Source organism: Macrotis lagotis, chromosome 1 (genome assembly GCF_037893015.1).
Source record: "Macrotis lagotis isolate mMagLag1 chromosome 1, bilby.v1.9.chrom.fasta, whole genome shotgun sequence".
Lineage (NCBI taxonomy): Eukaryota > Metazoa > Chordata > Mammalia > Peramelemorphia > Peramelidae > Macrotis > Macrotis lagotis.
The window spans coordinates 850,010,068-850,035,633 of record NC_133658.1 but is presented as its reverse complement, the minus strand read 5'-3'; the positions used below and the strand labels follow the sequence as shown (position 1 = coordinate 850,035,633).

At 41.1% G+C, this 25,566-nt stretch overlaps 1 long non-coding RNA gene across 3 annotated transcripts in view; it reads left to right on the top strand.

The window, feature by feature from the left end:
- Positions 1-571: 571 nt before the first annotated feature.
- Positions 572-25,566, top strand: part of LOC141508713 (uncharacterized) — a 203,217-nt gene continuing 178,222 nt past the window's right edge. For 2 of the 3 annotated variants that reach the window (XR_012474485.1, XR_012474483.1), the window contains exon 1: positions 2,699-2,956. This is a non-coding gene — a long non-coding RNA (uncharacterized LOC141508713). Of the gene's footprint in view, positions 677-2,698; positions 2,957-25,566 lie in introns of those variants that run through there. The other variant, XR_012474484.1, reaches the window with a different exon arrangement.

The window sequence follows — 25,566 nt, the reverse complement described above, 5'->3', positions numbered from 1 at the left end:
AGGGAGCTACTGTTGTTTATTGAGTGACATGATCAGATTCATATTTTACCTCTGAAATTCTATGCTCTAAGTTACCAGTTCTGTTATTTTATGCTCTAAGTTACCAGTTCTGCTATTTTATGTTATGTTTTTAAGGGCTTTCCAGATTTAACATTGTGTGTGTGTTTGTGTGTGTGTGTGTGTGTGTGTGTGTGTGTGTGTGTGTGTGTGTGTGTGTGTTATGCTTAGGAGAAATGGAGGGAACTCAAAAAATGAGAGAGAGAGAAACCCAAAAGAATGATCTTGATAAAATCTAATCTAGTCAACCCTCTGTTGTTATATGGCTAAAGAAGAAGGAAACCTAGTGCATAGATCATCCCCAATCCCAAATTATACAAACTGATTTATGTTAGTCTTTGGAAAGAAGAAATACTGGCATGTTTTTGAGTTTTTGTTGCAACAGCAGATTTTCCTTCCTAATTATGCTCAGCCTAGACTTCTGTTCAAATGTTTGTATTCCCTGAGCATACACACGGGGTGGATGAGTGAGTGGGAGCATTAGTGGGAGTATGCCAACTGTTCATGACTTACAACAACCCAGGAAAGTTGTACTCTCTGTGGGTAGAGGACATTAAGCTTCTGAAGCTGGGGGAGAAGATTTGTTTGTGGAAAGGATTTCATGGCCATGGGCAAACAGGTATTCTCTTACATTGTTGGTGGTATTGCAGAATACTTTCTTCAGAGCTATGTATTTATTTAGCCCTTGTCCTAGGGATGATTCAGTAGATGCTTTGGCATCTACTGACTAAGAAAATCCCACTATGGGCTTTTTTGGGGGGAGTCAAGTTTGGATTTTAGCTTCAAGTGCTAGGTGCAAAGAGTCCATGATAGCTGTCTTGCCTCTCTGCTGCCAGCTTCCTTTCCAAACAGGAAGCTGTGTTCCTTCCTATGATTTTTTTTGAGTATTCATCACCTTCTTCATGAATGAATGGCAAGGATATCAGGATAACCCACTTCCTAGACCTTGCTGTTTAAAAATAAGAATAAAAAAAATGAATATGGAAAACATTACCTTAAACCCTAGACGAACTACAAGACTCTAAGAAACTGAATTGTTGTTTGTCCTTCATTCTCGAAGAGGATCATGACATCAGTGAGAACAAAACGAGTATATTTAGCCTGGAGAGGAGAAGACTTGGGAAGGACATGAAGTGGTTCTCAAGTATTTAAAGGGCTGATGTGGGGAAGAGGTATTTACTTGATCAATTTGACACAGAGAACAGAAATAGGGTAGGGGATAGAAATTGAAAGACAGATTTGGACTTGATAAAAGAAAACAATTAGAGCTGTCCTAAAGTGAGAATGATCTGCCTCACTGGAGGTTAGAACTAGCTTGAATGATATATCAAGAATTCATTCTTATTTAGGTGTGGGTCAGACTAGATGATCTCTTCCAATTCTGAGGTTTTTGTCTTTCTGTACTGCAGACTTTTGAGAGCAAAATCTGGCAATAAACAAGAAGAGGCTTTTTTGATCATTTAAAAAAAGAAAGGACATATCTACATAAGAGCTATTTAAAGCTGCATTATTTATAATATTAAAAAGAGAGTGGGAATAACCTATGTGTCTGCTGATCAGGAGATGGATGAATAAATGATGGCATAGTAAGTAATGGAACACTATGGCATAATGCCAAATAAGAAGAATATGAGACTATATGGAAGTGAATTTCAAAAATCATGGGGTCCCTGCCACATAGAAGGAACTTAATAAATGTTTATTGTTGGATTGATTGATTTCCTTCCCAGAATCACAGTTTTCTAAAATGTAAAATTGAAAGTTGAATTAGATGATCTTAAAGATCATTTTTAGCTCTACAATTCAATGGTCCCTAAATTAAAGCCTTTCTCTAAGTCTCAGTTTGTTCATCTATAAAATGGATATCATATAGTAACATTGGTGAATTATTGTGAGGAAGCATGTGTTTGTCACATTGTTTAGCTGAAAAATGTTTTATCAATATGAATTGGTATTAAAATACTTAAGTTTCTATGAGTCTCTTTTCTCCAGATAGACAGAACTTTGGGATTATAGAAGCTTTGCACATAATAATTTCTATAGTACTTTCAATTTTATAAGGTATTTGTCTCACAATGATTAGATGAGGCAGGCATTAAATTCCAAAGGATTGAAGATTTTGAGTTAGAAAATATTATGGGGATCACTTGGTCCAACCCTAATATTTTTACAGATGTGGATACTGGGGTCCAATAAGTGACTTGCCCAAGGTCACCCAGGTAATGATAATAACTGCTATTATAGAGTCTTTGAAGGGAGTGGTCAAAGAAGGATCAGATGGTTTCAGGAGCATGATTCTCCAAATGTGTGCCAAAAGCTAGACAACTATCACTCTGTATGATACATAGAACTATTAACTAAACTGTAACATATTTTGGGCCCTTGCTCAATCTTGACAATAGTCCTTTTTCATAATCTTATAAATTGTGACTTGACTTCAACATCACTCCTGTTAGATGTCTGAGAATATGAGGATACTGTCAACTTGGACATTTCTCTCTCTAAGCACAAAAATGCCTGGACTTAAAATAATCATAAATTAATAAAAAGTGGTTTCTGGCTAACTTGTACATGAAATGCAAAGAACAGTATCTTTGTTCCACAGCAGTCTTGCTTGGTATTTAAGAAGAGAAATCTATTCCATTTCTCTTCACCTGTTTTCCCAGCTTATTGAATTATATAATTAGTGAACTTTATACTTTGGAGCAACTAATTTTTTTAAACTCTACAAAGGAGGAGGTTCTTGGGTCCCTTAGCCCCAGGAAATTTTTTCTCCCTTAGGATCATAGGATCATACATTGAGAGCTAAAAGGGACTCCAGGGGCTATCTAATTCAACCCACTTTTGGAGAAACTGAGCCTGGGACAGTTTAAGAGAATTGACTAGAATCATACAGATTGTAAGTATAAGGGGTAGGATTGGAGCCCATATTTTCTAGAACTCTATCCACTATGTGTTTCCAGGAGAGGTTTGCAAAAGCAGTAAAGAATTACTTAGGCATTTGTCTTATTTTTTATATTTTTCAGTGTGTGCTGTATTTGGAATCAGAGGACCAGAGTTCTAGTTCCTTCTCTGTCAATTATTACCATATGACTTTGGGAAAGTTACTTAATCTCTTTGGGCCTCAGTTTCTTTTCCCATAGAATGGGGTTATTGATTCTTTATCTCACTGGGCTATTGTGGGGAAAAATTATTTATTTATCCATTCATCTATCCATCTATCCATCCATCTGTCTATCTATCATCTATCTCTCTGTCTATCTATGTATCTATGTATCTATGTATTTATCTATCTATCGATCTATCATCTATCTATCATCTATCTATCTATCTATCTATCTATCTATCTATCTATCTATCTATCTATCTATCTATCTTTCTACCTATCTATCATCTATGTTGCTTCTGATGTGGTCTAAAAGTCCAGAGCATGTATACACTCTTTGCATATGTTTACTGACAACACCTTGATCTGAGGTACCTAAGAGAATGCTATTCCCTTAGGAAAAGACCCCAGTATGGGAATTGTATCACATTTTTGCTGCAGTTATATTTAATGTGAGTAGGTACTAAAACCTACTTGATAGGAGTGGCTAGGTAGTGCTGGATAGAGCACCAACTCTCAAGTTAGGAGACCTGAGTTCAAATCCAGTGTCAGACACTTAATAATTATTATATAGCTCTGTGACCTTGGGCAAGTCACCCAACTCCATTGTCTTGCAACCCCACATCCCCCCCCCCCCAAAACAAGTTGATAAGAACTTCCATTTTCTGGATGTTAACATTACCTCTTTCTTATAATATTGTACAGAGAGAAAAGGACCATACTTTTCAGGGAAGGAAGCATCTCCCTCTGTCTTATAGGATCTTGTGTGATAGCTACTGTCTCTCATCTTTTTCTGCCAAAGAGTTAGAGTGGATTCTACAAATGTTATGATTGAAGAAGACAGGCATCTAAGGACTGTTGACCTAAAATCCACCTCTGAAACTAGGCCATCATTAATTCCATTAACAAAATGGAATTTTGTTTGGAATTTTATAACCTTATTGACCACATACGCACACATGCACACAAATAAACTTAGCCCTCCAAGGAAACTCTTCTCTCTCAGGAACAAGGAGGGCAGGGGATACCTGCTTTGGGTTAGAAGCCACAAACCTGGGAATGAGCAGAATGCACACACACACACACACACACACACACACCCCATACCTCATAGTATTAGATATTTTGGACCTCCCCTTTCCCCATATGCTTTATGGGCAGGAAGAGGAGCACAGTCTTTGGCAGTATGATTTCTGTAAAGGTGTTCTTGTGATTACAGTCCCCAGAGCTCCCCTACTGAAAACACTGCTCAGCCTCTGGAAGGGGCTGCAGTAATTGGTAATTATCTGGGGGAAGGTTGACTACCAGGCTTTCAAAATGTGTTTTGGCTTGGATTGTCACTGTAGGTAGAACCCTGGCCTTGCCCACAGAATGTCTGCTGTCTGGAGGTGGAATACAACTCTCAAAATATTGGGTGCAGGATGGGCAGATAAAGAAAAAGGTGAAATCAATTGTTTTAGCATCAGCAACAATGGTTCATTGATTCTAGTAGCTGCATAATTGTTGAATGGAATCACAGTCCAGGGATAATTCTGTACCATGGTCAGTGGTCTAAGCCATTATTCCTTAAATGTTTTGTGCTTGCAGTCAACATCAAACACGGGGGTGCATTATTCTGAACCATGGACTGCAAATGGTATTCATTCAGTACTGTGACCCCCTCCTTCCCCACTCTAATGCTGGCTTGTGGAATTCCATACCATAGCCAATGACTATCACAGACATGTAGAATCATAACTAGCAGTCCCAAGCCAAAGAGCTGATGGTTATTCAGTCTGTGACTAGTGTGGTCTCTTCTCTGCCTCTGATAACCAGAGTCTGGTACAGACTTCCAAACATTTTAGATTCAGCAGAAAAAGAAGAAGGGAAAAGTACAAAGCACAAAATGGAAAATTAAAGACATCTACAAGAAATGCAAGTTCACAATTAAAGGCAGTTGAGTCAGGAACTGCCCCAGCCCTCAGGAGCTCTTGAAACCCTTAGAAACAAACCTGTAGTTGTAGTAAACTCATTTCATCAGGGACTAGTGATGATTTGCTAGCACAAGGCCATCTCCTGGGTTGTCAGTGGAAAAACAAAGTTGTGTTGGTGTTTTTTTTCCCCTCCTTGATGCCTTGAGACCCTTGGGCATCTTTTCTCTGTCTCTTGAATTTGCTGCCCCAGCTTCACCTACTGATGGGAGCTCTGGATGTCAGAGAGCCATGCACCTCCCCCCTATGCAGAAAGCAGCCTAAATGACAAGAGGAAAGAGCAATTGGAGAGTCTTGGATCTCCTGGTGTGACTGAAATGGGTGTAATTTGCAACCATCTTTGCTTAACGACTTCAAAGAAAGATGGGAAGAAAGCAGGACGAGGCAGGCAGGGAATGGCTCTCATCAAGAATCCAGGAGTATTACCAAGATCAAAGGGAAATGGGCTGAGAGATAGGGGACATGAACACATCTTCCTCCTGTCTTCATCCTATTCCAAGATCTGAGCTCTGCCTTCCAAGTGGAAGGTGTGAAACTTGGTTGAGCTCTGTGTGTTTGTGTGTGTGTGTGTGTGTGTGTGTGTGTGTGACTTAAAGAAGGAAAAACTCTAGGAAGAAGAGTTGTGGATAATAATGATCAATAATAATTAACATTAACAAGTACTCTATAGTTACAAAGGACTTTGTTACATCAACTCATTTGGAATATGCAGGATGGCAAAGAGGGCTAGATTTGGAACTAGAGGATCTAGGTTCAAATTCCAATTTGATCACTTACCAATTGACCAATTGATCCCTGACCCCAGACAAATCATTTAACATTCCTGGGTCCCAGTTTCCTCATCCATAAAAATCAGGGAACTTGAAGAGCAGAAAATGAAAGGAAAGACAGCTTTCAAGATTAGAAGTTGTTTGGCTTCCCTGGGAAGAAATAAGAATAAATATTCCCTTTTGGAAAGCTTAGTCATTCCTAATGTTATGGCAGTTCAATAATTAGGGAGCTTTGACAGTTAAGCTGTCAACTATGAGACCTCTAAAGTGTCTTCCAGCTCTAAATCTATGGTCCTGTGCTCCTCACAACCAATAAAATCAAGTCAATAGTACAAATATTGCTACCTCCATTTTCTAGATCAGTAAACTGAACCCCAGATCTGTTTCCTTAGGTCAGAGAGTTAGTGAGTGTCAAAAACGGCGTTTGAATCCAGTTCTGACATCAAGGCCAATGCTTGTCTGAGTTTGTTTGGCTGAGAGAACCAGAAATTTATGAATTGTGGCTAAGACAATGATACTAGGGGTTGAAGAACAATCTTCTGGGACTAGGAAAGAACTAATTTGTCAGGGACTGTGCCAGACCATGAAATCAGCGGACTCCACACTCTCTTCTACCTTCAGATTTGGTGGTTCCAAAATTAGTTTTCAAAGTTGGGGGATTTATCCTTGATCATCTCCCCTTCATGTCTAATTGTTAACTCTGCCCAGAAAGAGAAATAGGCAATTGAATGGAATCCAGGCAGAAAGACATCCAAATGCACTAGTCAAGTCTCTGGTGATAGAGAATGGGGAGGGAAGAAATACAAGATGGTCCCTTCCAGCTTTTATTGGCTTTAGTTTCATTGATTAACATAAAAGGAGGACCAAAGTGATAAACTATTCCTTTTCTTCCATCCACCATTCTAAGAATTCCCTTAACAATATCTCTGGCAAGTGTTTGCTTCTTCTCCAACAATTCTATACTGTTTTAGTTTTCTGAATGTGAATGTGACCGATTAATGAGGTAGTGATCTCCCTAGAACATTTGAAGTGTTCAAGTAGTAGCTATTAAAGTGTCATAAAAGAGATTCTTGAATAGGAAGGAAGCTGGACTACATAAGATCCTCTAAGATCCCTTCTATCTCTGAGAATTCCTGAGTCTATTCTGTCCTCAGAGATTTAGTCACTAGAGCTCAGGAATCCAGTAATATAAGAAAAAAAAAAAAACCCAAAACAAAAAAAGAGAAAGTGATATATAATTTCCCAAGGACAGAGAAATAGGATTAGGGCACATCAGCTGTCTTCTGGCCCTGCCTTGCTGGGGGTCTCTCAGGACAAGAGAAAAGAAGATTCTGGGTGTCTGTCCCTAGGTTTATCAAAGCAGACAGGAGGAGGAAAAACTGGGAAGAGGGGAGAAGCAAACTAGAAAGGTGGTAGGGAAATGAATTTTGTGTGTATATATATATATATGTGTGTGTGTGTGTGTGTGTGTGTGCACATATGTATGAGTACATACTTGTGTGTATGTGAATGAGCATGTATCTGAACAAGAGTGCTTGTCTTTACACATCAGTTTGTCTATAAAGAAATATGCATGTATGGGTGCCTACATATGACTATGTTTGTACATGCATGCATATGCAAATGTGCTTAATTGTTGATAGAAGACCATTTGGGTTGTGCCCCTTTGGTGGTGGGTATTATGTAGGGAAGGGAGTGTGTGCATGCAGCGTGGCAGAAATGACAAATGATTAATCTATAGAAATCTATATTCTATTCTTCCATGCGTCCAGTCCGCTCCACTCACATTCCCATGCATCACCTCTGAAAATCCATCGCCTCCAACTCCTAGCCAAGGACAGGCTTAGAGTAATGAGCTGCATTCTTTATTGATGAACTTGCCTGGTGTTTTTTATATATTTGTATATACGTCGCATATATATTTTTCTTTAGGGGCATCCAAGGAAAATTGCTTCGCTCCCTTTCCCTGGCTGCCAATCTTTCAGAGGGCTGGCCAGGTTCCCTCCTGCTGAACTTTACATTTCCCAAGGTTCTCTTTTTTCCATGCTACTTTTCTTATTTCAGCTAACATCATTTTAATTCTATTCCCCATGAAGTGCAGCCTCCTAAAACCAAAGCACTTTGCCAGGCACAGGGGATAAAATGACAAAGTGAGAAACACATCCTACCCTCAAAGAACTTAGAATAACAGGATCATATCTTATCTTTATTTATTTAGTTTTTGTGAGGCAATAGGGTTAAGTGACTTATCCAAAGTCAAAGAGCTAGTAAATATCAAGTGTCTGAGACTGGATTTGAATTCAGGTTCTCCTGGCTCCAGGGTTGCTGCTCTACCCACTGCACCACCTACCTGTCTCCTGGTCTTATCCTTAGAGCTAGAAGCTACGGTGGAGGACAGATTTCCAACCTCTTCATTTTACAGATGAGGAAGGTCCATAGAGGTTAAGTAACTTGCCCAGGTCACTCAGCTAGTAAATGACTGAGTCAGGATTTGGACTGAGATCTTTCTGATTCTAGGTCCAATGACATGTCTACCCTAATGAACTTCTTCAACATTTTATTGGATTGAGAAGAACATTTGCACAGATAAGTGAATACAAAATAGATGGAAAATTATTAACTAGCAACTAGGCAAATCAGGAAAAACTCCCCAAAGGAGATGACATTTGAACTAACTCTGATGGGAACATCCAGCCAGTAGACCTATAAAGTCAACAAAATCATTAGATCTAGCACTGCCATGATAACTGCAGGCAGGACTTGAAATTCACTAAATCTAGGAGATTTTTAGGAGTGAGTCAATTAAATGTATGACCACATGTAGCAGGCTAATTTTTAAGTTGATAATTCTATATGACTCTCAAATGATGTTATAAATATCCAAAAGGCCCTTGGAAGAAAAAAAGGTTACCTTCCCCTGGATGATTGGGACTGGCTGGTTTCAGCATCTCCCTTGCCTGCCTCCATGATGAATACTATATCTGTCTAACCCCTTCTTTCTCATAGACACCATGCTAGCCAGCAAGGTTCAGGACTTGGTGGGGAATCCCAAAAATGTTGATAGTATACATTTGTTGAGTTCTTTATAGGTACACTGCAAAGGCACTGCAGGTATCATTACCTTTAATTTGTCAATGAGGAAACTGAGGTCCAGAGAGGAGCAAACTTGACAGTGAGTCATTGGCAGAGCTAGAACTAGTACCATGGTTTTTTGATTCCAGTTCAATGCTTTCCTTACCAAACTTCATATTACTTCCCTAGATGGGATAGATACCAAGAGGTCATTATGTCCATCCTCCTGCCTTCACACAGGCTTGATAGAAAACAGGGGTTTTTAACCTTTTTTTGAATGTGTTTCATGGACCCCTTTGACAGTCTGGGGAAGCCTCTGAATTCCTTTTCAGAATCATGTTTTAAATGTATAAATGAATAAGCAAAAATGGATTACAAAGGAAAGCACTTATATTGAATTAAAGATGTATATGTTTTTTCTTCATCCAAGTTCATGGGGCTTCTGAAATCTATCCATGGACAGGTCCATGGACTCCAGGTTAAGAAGTCCTCATCTAACTGATTCCGAGTCACAGGGATTTTCCTGGTCTCTAAGACAAAAATAGCTAGCATTTACATCACGGTGCTTTAAAGACCACAAAGCACTGTCCATATTCTCTCCCTTGGATCCTCACAATGATCCTCTGAGGTAGGTGGGGGTTTTTTACCCCCCCCCCATTTTACAGATGAGAAAACTGAGGCTAAGAGAGGTGAAAGGACTTTTACGGAGTAGAAAGCAGAGAAGGCAGCAGCATCGGGAGCCAGCTCCATCCTGATTGTGAGACCACTCCCTCCCTCCCTATCCATCCAGCCGGTTGCCTGTCTGAACATGAGGGCTGCGATTGCTCAGCTGAGGCGGACAGTTCCTCTTCTCTCCAGGTGCAGCTGGGAGAGAGGGCGGTGGACTCAGCTCAACCCTGTCAAAGCCCCCTAATTATTGAAGTGCCATAACATTGGGAATGACTAAGCTTTCCAAAAGGGAGTGTTTACTCTTATTTCTTCCCGGGGAGGCCAAACAACTTCTAATCTCGAAAGCTGTCTTTCTTTTCATTTGCTGCTACTGTATGTACACTTGGACAAAGTCCCGTTTTTGCAAAACATTCATTTAAGATGCAGGCAGTTGACAATTATCACTGGGAGAATGCGATATTCTCTCTCCCTCCCCCCTCCTGAATGTGCTGTTAGAATTTTTACATATCTCTATCTCTATCTATCTATCTATCTATCTATCTATCTATCTATCTAATTTCTGTCTATCTATCTATCTTTCTATCTGCCATCTATCTATATATGAATGTATGTATATTTTTTGTTCTGCAATAAAGAGACCTCTCCTCTGGGCATAGTAGGAGGGTAGAGAAGTTGGAGGGGCCACTGTAGGTTGGGGATCCTATTATGAAAAGGGGAGGGAGAGAGGCGAGAAAAAAAGGAGACAATGGAGAAGGGAAGGAGAGAAGAGGATGGAAGGGGGAGGAGTGAAGAGAGGGGAAAAAGAAAGGGTACTAGAGGGAGGAAAAAGAAAGGAAGGAGGAAAGAGAGAGAAAAGGGAAAAGGGAGAGGGAAAAGGGGAGAGGAATTGAGAGAAGGAAAGGGAAGGAGAAAAGAGGGAGAGGAAAAGGGAAGGGGAGAGGAATTGAGGGGGGATGGAGAAAAGGAAAGAGGAAAAAGGAGAAGGGGAGAGGAACTGGCAGGGGAAGAGGGAAGGGAGGGGCAGAGGAGAGGAAAGGGGAAGATGGAGAGGCGGCTAGAGGTCTTAGCCGGCGGCAGGGCCCAAGTACCGAGCCCGGCTTGGGCACGCCCTGACCAAGCGGGGCTCCCGAAGAGCAGAGGGGTGCCAAGGAGAAGTCTCCGCGAACTTAGGACGTCAATGGCTCGGAACCCATGGCTCTGCGGAGGGGGAGCTGCGGCGGCGCCCAGTTTCTCTGCTGTGTTTCGCTCACAATTTATCATTATCCAATTTTTTTCTTTCCCCTGGGTCTTCTCTCTGAGACATTTCTTATCCCAAGCTGACAGCTAAATGAGGAATCACCCGGCCTACGTTCTCTATTTTGTTCTGAAATTAATTCTGTCGTGAAACACTGCCAAATGGTTAGAGCCAGCGGGGACTGGCGGGCGGTGGGGCGCAGGCAGGGGCGGAGGGCTTAGGGGGAGGGGTGCCCTGCTGGTCCAGGGTGATTTCAGTTTCCTCGACAGTGAGAACGAAACACCCCCTGACACCCCCTTTCTATCCCTCTGAATAGAATGGAATCCGCGGAAGCCCCTCACTCTCTCCTTTCCTCCCTCCCTTCTGTAAAAGAGAAAACGTGATATGGAAAGAATTGAATTCCTGCATCATTTTCTCGGGCTCAGCAGGTTCAGCTTCATAGGTCAGAGGTCATTCAGCCCCCCCCCCCCTCAGAAATTGGTCCTTGATGGGGATCACTCTCAGGAAACAGAACCCATTCTTCCAATTTCTATGGACGTGATCTACTGCCATGCAGTTTGGAATCCAGATGTGCCAATACTGGCCAGGCATGCCTCTGGAAGAGACATCATTCTCCTCAGGGCCTCAACATGGGAATGATAATTGAGGCTTTGCAGATAGGGGTGTTGTAAGGGTCAAATAAGGTGATGGATGTAAATGTCTTTGGACTCATAAAGTTCTCTGGTTGTAAACTATTAATAAGAACAGTGACTAATTCCTTCCAACTGCTATTTGATTGACATTTCTATGACAGCTAGCATTTATAAAGTGTTTTAAGGTTTGCCGCAAAGAACTTGGCAAATATTATCTAGTTTTATACTCACAACAGCCCTGTGAGAGATGTCTTATTTTACAGATTGGGAAACTGAAGCAGAAGCTAAATGATTTGCCTGGGGTCACAGAGTTATTGTCTGAGGTCAAAACTGAAAGCAGGTCTTTCTGATTCCAGATCAAGTGAACTATCTACTTTCCCAGAAAAGGGCTCTGGGAAGTAGAGATGAAAACTGAATCTTCAGTGTGAAACCTAGGGGGCTTTGAATCCCTCTTTGAAAATCTATCCTAGGTGATGTCCCTTCAGGACACTGGAGAGGTAATGAAAAGAGGTAGAGGCTTCCCAGGGAACAGGGGCCAGCTTCTGCATTCCCTCTATGATCCATATTGGCCACTCCCATCACCTAGACCCAATTTTTGTGGGGAAGAGAGAAGGGGTGTGTGTGTGTGTGTGTGTGTGTGTGTGTGTGTGTGTGTGTGTCTGTGTCTGTTAGTATGAAAGAATTACTGACCCATTTCAGAAAAGGAAAATTGAGGCAAATTGAGGTACCGAAACTCCCATAGATGAAAAAAGTGGGAAGCTATTTTTCTCTGCTCCAGGGCAAACTATTCTTTCCCCTTTCTTGTCCTCATCCTCCTCTCTGTCCTTGATGGTTAACTGAGACAGATGTGGCCACGTGAGCTCCCTGGTGAGGAAGCATATAGCAGCTGGACCACCAGCAAGGGCTGAACATGATGGTTGTCATACTGGGGAAGGGTGCTAATTTATTCTTATTGGCACTGTCTCTGAGTTAGAAAACAAAATATGTGGCTGTTGCAGAAACCTCACAAAGGTAAGTCATTGGGTGTGGTCACTACCTCTGTCCTCCCCCAGCATCCCAGAGTATCGCTGGGATTGGACTGGGAATTATTAATTGAAGATATTAAGCACCTTTATTCATTTTTTGAACTTCACCTTTTCCTCATCTGTAAAATAGGTATGATGATGCTTTGAATACCAAAAAGTTATAGAAAAATGATAGATTATAAGTGCTGGAAGGACCCTTAGAACATAGAAAGTCCAAGCCACAGAGAAGGACAAAGCAGGAAAGCACATTAGGACATTAGGACATAGCACCACAGTGGTTGAGTTATCATTTTCTTCAGCCTTCTCATTTTACCAAGGATGAAGTTGGAGCCCAAAGAGAGAAAGAAACATTCAAATCACCTCACCAATGGGCTATAGGGCTTGGGAAGCTTGCTTATGAGTATTTCAACATCAAGAATGTCAGACTGGTATTGGTTGGTAAGTAATTGGCAGAACACATTCAAAAGGCTTCCAAAGAACCCAATGGTCACTACTGAACCTCTCTCCCCATTTCTGTTCACTTTTCACTGTGATTATGATTCCAGCAGCGTTTGACTCTGGGTTCCTTTGATCTCCATTCTTGCCTCAGTGTTTCATCTATGGATCATGTTGAGTTGAATAGCTTCAGATTTTTTGATATTCTCATTGCCTGTCTCTTCAGAAATACTGCTTCAGTTTCTCCTTGTCTTCCTGAACTTGGTACCCCCATATCAATATGTACTATTTAACTTTAATTCACTTCAATAATTTCACAAGAATTTATTAAATCACTACAATGTGTAGGACAGTAGGTTTTGAGATGACCTACTTGAAATTCTGGCAGCTACTGATGTAAGAATGCATTGATATAAGAATGGAACTTGTGACTGATCATGATTAGGAAATGCCTTCCAGGTTACAGAAAAGATAGCATTGGTAGTTCTTGTTTTGAGTTGCCATGTGAGACCTTGCTTTTGAATGTGGAGTATAGATTTTTGAGAATGGAGTGTGGAACAAAGAGTAGCATTATGATTGGAACCATAAATGAATGGTATCATTTTACAAGGATGTGCTGATGCCCGCTGGAACTGACTTGGGAAAGCTGATTGTTAAATATTCAGTGTGTCATCTACATATTGGAAATAGGTAAGTTTTACAAATAAGGGTTTTATTGATTGTAGATTATCTATACTTAACAAAGCTTTGGAAAAATGTTAAACATGCAGATTAAACTTAAAAGTGTGTTATGCATACATTTCTCACCCTCCATAGCCAGTTGTTAAACATCCTTAGATATGAGTCAAAGAGTGTTAGAATAGTAGCTGTGAGTTAGTGAGAGAATGAATGGGAGAGAGTGATGATATATTTGGGTACAGAATTCTGAGGTGAAAGTGGTAGAGTCCTGGTAGCTTGTGAATGAGCCTTGATTTGTGAGATTTGCTATTCACTACTTGTGTGACCTTGGGAAAATCATTTAACCTATTCTGGGTTTCAGATTCTTATCTATAACAAGAAGTTTGGCATAGATGACCTCTAAAGTTGGGATTTAAATCTCTGATCTCTGATCCTATGATCCTAAGGCATCTCATTGCATTTTTGGACAGTTCTAATTATGCTTTGCTTGTGACATCATCCAAATTTGCCTTTTTGTAATTTAGGTCAATTTATCCTGGTTCTTTCCTTTAAGATCAAACAATAAATCTAAACCTTCTTCCAAGTCTTGACAACTCTGATGTCTATTTTTTCTTTCTCTTTCTCCCCATCTTCTCTTTTCCAGATTGAGCATTTTCACTTTCTTTATTGATGCTCATGTGGCATAGAGTCAAGGTCCTTTACCATCCTAGTTCTTCTATTTTAGAGCTTTTGTGTGTTAGTGAAGGATAGGGTTGTATAGGCTCTGCTTTGAAGGAGGAGAGAGATAGGAGGCAGCTCGAGCTCTTGTCTTTCCTCTTGAGCAATGGAATAACTGGGGCGGGGCACAGTTTGTACTATGTGCCATGGAGGATAGAACTCTTCGAGTCTGGGCTGGGGACTTCAGCCTGTCCCCCTCCTCAGTCACTTTGCTTGTCTCCTTTGTGAATGGCTAATGCATTCTAAGCAGTGGGAGAGAGATGTAAAACTAATCCACGCTCTAATAAAAACAGCCTCCCGATTAAATATGTATGAACACATATTGATTTGGGGATTAAACAGAAAAGAAAATTGAGCCTGTAATTGAGCCTGGGAACATGTACAGGGCAAGATTCTCAGTATACTTTCCCAAACACACCTGCCTGATCTTGACTGGTTGGGGGAGGGTCTGGACAGGTGCAAAGGCCACCCCATCCAGGCAGCTGATTGAAAGTAGTCCTGGGGACTTCTGTTGCTCATACTCCTGGTGATGGAGCACATCAAGAGAACAGAAAACAGCTGGCAGTGGTCTACTGGTGGAAGCTCGTGTTGGTGCCTCCTCAAACCAACCTGTAGAAGAAGGTGATTTTAGACTGGCTTATTTCCCAAATTGGTTCTATGGTACTCATCTATGTGCTAGAGCCTGGTCATCAGATTTTAAGGGACTGAGTCACTTACCCTTATTGCCAAAAGGGTATTGAGTTATTTGTTCCTTGTAGTTAAAACAAAGCAAAATAAAAAATTAGAGTCTTTATTTTTCTAATCTGTAAAATAATGCCATTGGACCAGCAATTCTCTAAAATTCCTTCCTAATATATTATTATAGCTTGAATCTTCTCAGTTCTGAAATTTATTTCCTATGTTTTGAGAATTTTTTTCCCACCCTGATATTCTAGGTTTCAAGGTTCTTTCTGTGTCCTAGGAGTCCTTCCCAATTCTGTTATTCTGTGATCTAAAGCCCCTCCCAGCCCTGTCATCCTGTGCTCTAAGGTCCTTTCCAGATAAAGGGTTTTTAACCGTTTTGATCTATCATGGAACCTGTTGTTGTGTGGTGAAGTCTATGGGTCTCTTCTCAGAATGATATTTGTAAATGCCTAAAAATAAAATTCATCAGATGATAAAGGAAACCAATGATATTGAAACATAGTTCCCAAAATAGATTTTAAAAGAACATGAACCCAAGGTTAAGAATCCCTGTGATAAATTGATAAATAGATGTAACATTTATTAATTATTTTTATATGACAGGCATACAAAGATAAGCCAGCAAGACAGTTCCTGCCTTCAGAGAACTTCTATTTTAATGGGGGGAAACAACACCTAAAGGGGAACTGAAAATGAAAGGGACAACATAGCCAGCCAGAGATGAGCTCACTGCTGGAGATGCGGGGAAGAACAAAGTGAACAGAGATGGGGGTACATCAATGATAGCTGCCCTCCTCCAAAAATAGTGGTCAGGGCTAGGGAGTGGACATTTTTCTAGGGTAGGAAGGTAGATGGAGGTGGAGAAACCTTTTAGTAAAGTAAGTCATCATATTCACCAGCACATATCCTTGAGGAAGAACTAAATCTGGAGACAGGGAGGAGCAGGAACCTTTGCAGCCAGCAAAAGGGGGGGGGTCCTAGGAGCAGCGGTTTAGAGGTCCAGAGCTGCATGGGACCTTGGAACGAATTGTCTACTTTCTTCTTTTCAATATCTGGGTGGAAGCTAGATGGTGAAGTGGATAGAGTGCTGGCCTTGGAGTCAGGAGGACAGGAGTCAGAATCTGACCTCAGTCTCTTGGCACTTACATGCTGTGTAACCTTGGGCATGCATTTAACTCTGATTACCTCGAATCGAGGGCCACCTCCAGTCGTCCTGATTCCTATCTGGCCACTGGATCCAGATGACTCAGAAGGAGAAAGTGAGGCTGATGACTTAGCACAACTCCCTTTTAGTCAAATCCAATTCGTGTGCTTATCATGGCATCACCTCTCTGATGTCATGGTCTTCTTTGCAAATGAAGGACAAACATTATCATATCTGAAGAAATTGAAACTTAGAGCTGTTACTGTCTTGCCTAGAAGAGTCTAAGAATCATCAAATGTTAGAGCTACAACAAGAAAACTGAAACTCATTCCCTTTCTTTGAGCTTCAGACAATCCTCATCTGAAAAATGGGATCAATAATGCTTGTTATTACCATAAGGTTAATATATAAATATCCAATTAGCTTAGATCCACAGGACAAGAAGGGACCCAGTTGAACAAGTTGCTGCTGCTTTGAATAGGACCCCCAGCCCCATCTCCCAATGCCTCCTTCCTATCACCCTAGTCAAGGTGAGTCCCCCCTGCCCCCCTGCTGCCCCTCCCCCACTCACATGCTTCACTCTTCCTCCTCCAGGCTGGGCATCCAGGGTGGCCTGGTGCTCTGAGGGGCCTGGCCAAGCAAGGAGGACAGGCCTGGGCTGGGGACTGGGGGCTGGGGTGTCTCTTTTTTGTCACTTTAAAGACCAAAAATGTGTGCTTGGAGCCAGGCAACTCACTGGTTTAAATGTACAAAGATCCCAAATAAATCCATGTTTGTCAGTTGCAAAAAAAAAAAATAGCATAGGGCTAACATAAGAATCAAATGAGATAGTGGATGTGAAGTGTAGATAAATATGAACATGGCAGAGAGGAGGAGAGGTCCTGAAGTTGGGACAGGACATATGGAATCAATTACTTTCTCTAATTCTTGGTCAAGTCACTCAATCTTTTCTGAGCTTGAGTTTTTTCATCTGTAAAATAAGGATTATGTGCTTGCACTGACCAGCTCACTGGGGAGGAAGACCAGAGGAAGATTCTGTAAACTGTAAATCTTCAGAGAAATATCTTATTCTTATTGTTGTTATTTTGTTAAAGGTCACTCTGGTTTCCAGTCTCTGAGGCACATTTGCCCCTAATCTATGTTGAGTTGGATCCGCCCATCTTTGACAGGTGAACTTCTCAGCTCCTTCCTTACTCTTATATTCTGCTGTCTATGTGACTTATGGGTATGTGTCTATACCAGTTTATCTATCATAACCTGTGAGCTCCTTGGTGGAGAGACACTCTTAGAGAAGTCTGATCATCTGATAAGGGTTCTGATGTGATTTTTTTTTTCTTTTTTTGGTAGGATACTGGGGGATTTTGGCGATTATTTAAAAACTTATACATGCCTACTGCTCTATGTTATCTGGAAAAGGAAGGTAACTCACAAAGAGAATTTTTTTTAGCTTACTTCTCTCTCCTCATTGCCCTTGTACAAGCTTGTGTTCTGGGCTCATGTCTGGAACCACAAATTCCCTTCTCATCTTCTCCTTTCAAAATCTTCCTCTTTCTTCAGAGGCTTTGCTTAGGGTTCACCTCCTCCAGGAAACCTTATTTGATCCTTTTCTCCTCTCCCTAGTTGTTATTAGCATTATTTCCCTCCTCAAATTATCTTGTGTTTGCCTACCTATATACCTGATGAGGCATCAGAAGAGCATGTCAGTAGGGGAGCTAATTGATAAAGATGAAAATAAACCCTTGTCTTTCTACAGCACTTTTCAGTTTTCAAAACATTTTTTCCCATAAGCTCATAGATGTGGAACAGGAAGGGAGCTTAGAGGTAAGCTTGTCTAATCCCCCATTTTGCAGATAAGGAAACAAAGGCCAAGGACAGGAAATGTGTATTTCCCAAGATATTAAATGGCAATACAGGGATTTGAACCCAAGTCCTCAAATTACAAATCCATCTCCCATTCCATTGCACCAGGGTGCTTCACTTAATTCATTTTGATGATGATTAAGCAGTCTCATGAAATTAGTAGTGTACAGATTATTACCTCTACTGTTGAAGAAATAGTAAGTGGCAGAGAGGTAACTTGTTTTTAGATCTTCTGGTCCTTCTGAACTTCGTACTATCATGCTCCAGAAAGACCACAATGGAAATTTCTGGGTTTTCATGGATAACCCCTTCAATTGCTACTTAGGGGCAAATTGATACTTTCTCTGAGTTGAGCTTTCTCCTGATCTTTTGTTGTTCAGTTATTTTAGTCAAGTCCAACTCTTTGCGACTCTGTTTGAGGTTTTCTTCCCCCCACTTTTTTTAGATTTTTGCAAGGCAATGGGGTTAAGTGGACTTGCCCAAGATCACACAGCTAGATAATTAGTAAGTGTCTGAGACCGCATTTGAACCCAGGTACTCCTGACTCCAGGGCTGGTGCTTTATCCACTGCACCATCTAGCTGCCCCATTTGAGGTTTTCTTGGCAAAAATGCTGGAGTAGTTTGTTATTTTTTTCCTTCAAATGGGTAAACTCAGGCAAACAGGGTAAAGTGACTTGCCCAAGGTCATTTAATTGTCTGAGGTGGAATTTGAACTCAGGTCTTCCTGATTCCAAGCTCAGCACTCTATTCACTGCATCACCTAGCTGCCCACTCCTGATCTGTCTGAAATATAAAGATGTCTCTGTCAGGAAGCAGCTTGAGAGTGACTGCCTTGTCACCATTCCTCCCACCCACAGCCTCCCCAGGATTCTCTCTTCTTCAACTTCTTACCTCAAACAACATTCTCAATCCTCACCTCTGACTCATGATAACAGGGTCAAGAACTCTGGACTGGGAGCTAGGAGACCTAAGTTTGAGTACCAACTCTCTTACTAACTCTATTATATGTAACTTATGTTTTCTTATCTCAGTGCCTCAGTTTCTCCATCTTTATCAGAAAGAAGCTGGATTAGGTATTCTTTGGATTTCTTTTTAGCTCCAAGGATCCTTGAGTCAGTGAAGCAAAGTGGAAACAATAATATATTTGAAGTCAGAGATCAGCAGTTCAAATCTTAGCTTTCTAACTCCCTGCATGGACTACCTTGACTTGGACTACCTTACCTTCTGTAAAATGAAAGGTTAGTTCTTCTCATTTGCCTTCTAGTTTGGTTTCTGTGATGTTGTGTTTTGGAGACTTAGACTGAATGAAACACTAGTTCAGAAATGTTCTTATTTCATTTCAGGTAGGCCCTCTGTTTTTTTCCAATCCCTTAAAAGTCTCCTATTCTTGAGAGATATAAGTAAATCAAAAGTTACTTGTGTTTGGAAAGTTCTATCTATGATAAGGCAGTGGAAGGAATGTATCTATTTGTATTGTGCTTGCCACTCTCTGGAAGGACTGAAGGGCTGAAGGACTGTCTGCTCAGAGGTCCTGCTGGGTCTTTGGGGTATCAATTACTGTGGTCTTGGACAGTAACTCTGACATCATTATACTTTCAGAGCTGCATTCAAGAAATCATGTCTACCTCTGCTTTGCAGTAGGGCACTCCTTTCAGAGGAGTTATCAATCTCCCTTAGATGGACAGACTTGCTTGCTTTCTCAGACTGCCAAGACCCAGTTCAGTCTGCCTCTCTTTGAGTCTAGTACCTCACCATCTTCTTTTTTTCCCTTTGGAGAACTCTTGGTTCTTACATTCTGAAACTGGAGCTAGATTAAGTTCAAAGATCCCAAGCTTCTACCCAAAGAAGCAATATAGTATAGGGAAAAGCGCATTTCTGGTCCTGGAAGTCAGAAAACCTAGGGCTAGTTCTGGCTTTGTCACTAATTTATCATATGACTGACCAAATCTCTTCTCTTTTCTTAATGTCACTTTCCCTGGCCCAATGAGAAAGTTACAAAAATCAGAAGTTCTTAATCTGAAGTCAGGGAATCCATGAAGATTCTATTCTTTCTTTCTCACTAACTTCTAACTAAAATTTGATTTAATTTAATTTAATTTAATTTAATTGATTTAATTTTTTCCCCTTAATTTTGAAGGTAGTTTGTTGTTGTTCAGTTGTGGCTGACTCTTTGTGAAAACTTAACAGATACTGGAGTGGTTTTCCATTTCTTTCTCCAGCTCATTTTACAGATAAGGAAACTAAGATAAACAGGGGTAAATGACTTGCTCAGAGTCACATAGCTAATAAGTGCCTGAGCCCCAACTCTCTATACATTGTGCCATCCTGCTCTCCAGGAATTCTCATTATGAGGTAGGAGAAAACACAAAAAGGTTAAGAATCTCTGTAAGACCCCCTTTGAACTGAAATGATCTGACTGCATGCTTGCCATCTTTCTTTATTTCCAAACTGGTTACCTGTGCCAGGCTTGTTGTGGCCTCTGCATAGAACTGGTGCACTAAAAGGAGAGGACTCTGGCAAAAAGACCAAACCTGAGAGCCTGAGAGGAGGAAAGAAAACCCCCAGAATTCCACTGTGGTGCCTAACTCATCTTCCATTTCATTAAGAAATACTTGGTAAATATTGAAGCCCCAGAGCCTCTCTCTGCGCTTATTAAAGCAATGAGTTAATTTCAACAAGGGCACGTTCATTCTCTAGAATCTGCTTCTATTTTGGCTGTGATTAAAGGAATGAATCAGAACAAGGACAGATACTTTTCTCCAGTGAGGGCTAGGGGGTCTAACCAAACAAGGCAAAGGAATGGTGAAGCAGTAAAGAGCCAAGAAAACCCAAGGACCACACCATGTTGGAGACTGGATGTGGCACAAATGTGTCATTTGTTTAGACTTGCCTAGTCTTGGGGCAATGGTCCTGGTGTTCTAGAGATGGGAGAATGCAATGGTACTAGTGTTTCTTATTTATTCAGCAGTGGTGATAGTGTTTAGTGACCTAACCGTTGGATTGAAGATCTAGAGGCAGAAGGGATCTGAGAAAGCCCAGAGAAATTGTTACTTGCACAAGGTCACTAAATAAAGTCTCAAGCATTTATTAAGTTCTTACTATCTGCCTGGAACTATGATAAGCTTTGGGGATACACAGAAAGACAAAAGGTCCCTGCCTTTAAGGAGTTCAGTGGGGGAAACAATCTCTAGACAACTGTGTATAAACACATTGTGGAGAGGATAAATTGGAGATAATCTCAGAGGGAAGGTGTTAGCATTAAAGGAGATCAAGAAAGGCTTTTTAGAGAAGGGTTGACTGTAACTGTAACTTAAAGAAAGGGTCAGAACCTAAATTTGAAACCAGGTTCCAAGCCAGTGCCAATCCAAGTTCTAATTTGATTCCAATCCATTCTCTCCACTGTACCATGTGGTCTTAATCATGACCTTCCTTAAGCCTTCAGACATAATGGTGCTGCTCAGGTGACCTATGTACCCTTCATTATGAAGAATATCATTCTGTTGGCAAAAGACTATAGAGAAAGGAAGTCATCAGTTGACTTTGAGTAAGCAGTGATTGGGCAGCTGGATGTCACTGTGGATAGAGAAATGGCTCTCGAGTTGGGAGGACCTGAATTCAAATGTGACCTTACTAACTGTAAGTCAAGATAATGAAACCATCAAAACATAGATGATGTAAGGTAGACTGCTCATAAATGGGCACACAAGGATGAAAAATATAATTCCTGCCCTCAAGGAACTTATCTCAAAAGAGGGGGTGAGATATATGAACACAAATAAAGTAGAGCATGATGGGAGTAAAGGAGCAATTAAGGGTAAGTGTTCTAAGAGGGAGGGGTAGGGAGGACCAGGAATGCTTTATGGAGAAGGTGGCCCCACAGCTAGACTGAGAAGGAAGAAAGATTTCAGTAGGAGATGAAGGGAGAAGGCAGTCATAGGCAATTTCATAGAGAATGTGGGACAGGATTGTCCAATTTGACTGGATTGTAGACTGCCTGAAGAGAAATAATGTAAAGTCAGTCTTGGAAGTATGGATGCTTCATTATCTTATTCAGAAAATTCATTATTATACTATTTATATCTATCTCAAGGTCATTTGCACCCAGAATGTTATTAAACTCTCTAGGAATATTGGGTTCCCATCCACATCCATGCCTTGCTTTGTGTTCTCCAAAATTTATATATTGATTTTGCCCAAATTTTATTGAATCCATTACAAAAGGGAAAGATGGAATGAATTGCCTTGACTGCTTGTTGAGTATGTTGTGGGTTCTTTTAGGGCTACAGGTGGCACCACATGGTCATTCAACTTCCTTTCAATTATGGAATTCTGAGAATAGGATATAATTTTCATGGGGCTAGGACTGGGAATGTTTAGCATTAGGAAGGATGTCAGGGAGGAGGGAGCCCCTGAGAGTTTAGAGCAGGGAGGGAGGGACATAGCTTGTGCTTAGACTAATTCCCTCAATTAGTAGGTGAGGAGATTGAGATTGGTAGTGATTTGTAGGCACACTGCAGCAGGGTTGAGATTTGAACTTGGGATTCTCATTTCAGACTAAGGGCTCTTTCCATCACAGCATGATGGAGTAGATAGTCCTGGACTCAATTGTGGAAGAACTGGATTTGAATCATGCATCTGATTTTTTAAAAAGCGAGTCATTGTAGACAAGTCTCTCTGAGCCTTAGTTACGTCTATAAAATGAGATAAAAATACCTCTTGCATACACTTCGATGGTGGAGATCAAGTGAAATAATACATGACAAGAGCTAGATTATAAATATGTAAAATTGTTATTGTTATTATATTAGGCTGCCTCTCACTATGGAGATGAATTTGGCCAGTCTGTTCTGAGCTTTGGAACTGCTTGGGCTAAGGCATCGTATTATCTGTAGAATCTTAGAATGGTCAAGTCCAAAGGGCAGAGGGAGCATCATGCTGTCTTTCCCCCCTTGCATCTAGGAAACTTGGCCCTAACTAGAAAGGGGGGGAGGGAAGGAGAGAAGACAGCTCCTTTTATAAAACAGTGGACTCCTGCTTTCTCCCTCTAGCATCCTTCCCTCCCCCAGTACAACACAGCTGAGAGAACAAAATAAGATCTTTGGAGAGCAGGTGGGCAGGCCTTCTCAAGCCAAACCTGCCATTTTTCCTCTTGGCAAGGCCACTGTGAGTGAGTCCAGAGGGAGGATCCCTGCTTTCCTCAACCTTCCTCAGCCAGGGCTGCTCTACAGAAGCTGGCCAGTCTCCATCCCTTCCCAGTGGCTTTGAAAGCTCTTGGCATTTTCCAATTTGCCAGGACCACCCACCTGGCAAAGGGAAATAACATTCCATCATTTCTACACCCCTGGGTAATGAGGCACCACATAGGCGATGAATGGGCCATGTGTGGCTCCTTGATACTGGGGAATGTCGGGATTCAGTTCAACAGATCACTCCCTAATGGGAATGCAAAGATATTTCTGTGTTGGGGGTAGTGGGGGTAGGATGGGGAGAAATCCCCTCCTTTCCACCCCCTTCCTCCACCCCTCCACTGTCACACACTGTTCCAAAGGGCGGTTTGCTAATTGCTGGCTTGTGATTTGGTCCAGAAAATAATTAGCAGGGTTCTTCCTTTGATTTTCTGCAGCTGCAGATAAAGTAGCTGAAATGGTATGTACAGGGAAAGGGGGAGTGTTCAGCTTTTCCCTGGTTTTACAAGGAGATTAAGGACAGAATTTCCTGAAGGTAGTATGGTACAATGAGAAGAGCCCTGGATGGGGAATTAGTCGACCCAGTCTCTTGTCCTGGCTCTATCTATGTAACCTTGAGTGAGACTTTTCCCTGCTGAATGAGAGAGTTGTGTGATTTGATGATGTCTAAGGTCTCTCCTGGCACTAACATTTTGTGTTCTAAGGCTCCTCCCAGTCCTGATATTCTGTGTTCTAAAGGCTCTTCCAGCTCTGGAATTCTTTGTTTTTACGGGTCTTTTATTATCTGATATTCTGTGACTCCTCAACTCTAGAGGATTCAGTTTTCTTAGATTTAAAAAGTACAATAATTAATGTTTTCCAAACAAAATAATGAAGCATCTAGACTTACAAGATTGGTTTTTACATTATTTCCCTTCACGCAGTCTGTGATCTAGTCAAACTGAATTATTATCAGAGATACAAGGTTGGGAGGGACTGGAGGAAGAGGAGACTAGGGAAGAAATGAGGACAATCCTGGTTCTTTGGGGGCTGAGTTTCCTCAAATGAGGGAGGTCAGGGCTGGGTCAGAAGAGCAGAAGAGAATCTAGGAGATGATACTCATTTTCCCAGACTCATATTAGCACCCTAGCATCTGTTTCCAATCCTTCTACCTAATACTGCAAGGATAGATACCCTCTTACTTGAATGGAGAGTTATCAAGGGAGGAGTTGAAGTGCTGTGGTGGAAGCTTGATGGTTCTTTCTAGAATCCTCTCATGGCAGAGTCAGGTAGGACCTCAAAAAGCATTGAAATCCAATGGAGTAGATATCCCTTCTATGAAATCTTGGGAAATATTTGTCATTGTCATTTTGATAGTTTCTGACCCCTTTGGAGCTGGAAGACACTTTGAGGTTATTAAGTCCAATCTCCTTTTACAGATGAAATCTAGAGAAGTGAGGCTATTTGCACCAGGTCACACAGATTTAGCAGAGGCTGATTTGATGAAACCTTCTTGAGCCCATTTGGGGTTTGCTTGGCAAAGTTACTGCAGTGGCTTGCCATTTTCTTCTTCAGTTCTTTTTACAGATAAGGAAACTGAGACAAATAGAATGTAGTGACTTGCCCAGGGTCTTTGTCAGGGTTTTGCAAGTCATGTCTGGGTTAGTGTCCACTGAGTATTGTTAGTCTTACCCATGTTGGGTTGCAGGAGTGTTGTCACTATTATGTTGGGGCACTTGAGTAACTATGAGTAGCATCTGTCAGAACACATGGAACGAAGAGAATAATAGCTATGTTAAGACACAACTAGTTACTGTTTGAGGTCAGGTTTGAATTTTTGTTTTCCTGACTCCAGGAATGTTAAATGCCCTAGCCACTGTGCCAAAAAATGCTATCCAATTTAAGAATGAAATAGAGGGGACCCTAACTATCCTGGAAATTGCTTATACTTGGTCTCAGTGGGCAGAATTAGGACCAACTAGTCTGGTTAAAACAGGGAGACTTCAGAGCAGGTTAAGAAAGAATTTCCTGATGATCTGAGCTGTTTAAATGCAAAAGAATTCCACTTAAAAGATAGCGAGTTCCCTGTCACTAGAAACATCCAAATCAATTGCATATCTTCTAACTTGGTGATGATGGCTAAGCCACATCATGAAGAAAGGGAGGGATTCTATGAAATAGAAGTGAAATGTGAATCCATTCCAGGTTTGGAGATGGAAAGAGTTAGAGAAAGAGGATTGGGTGGCCTGTGCAGGAGATAATTTTTTTGTGAGGAATAAAGAGAAGTTTGACTTGCATAAAGAATGTAAGAAGAGTGATGTACAATGAAGTTGGAGAGACAGATTAG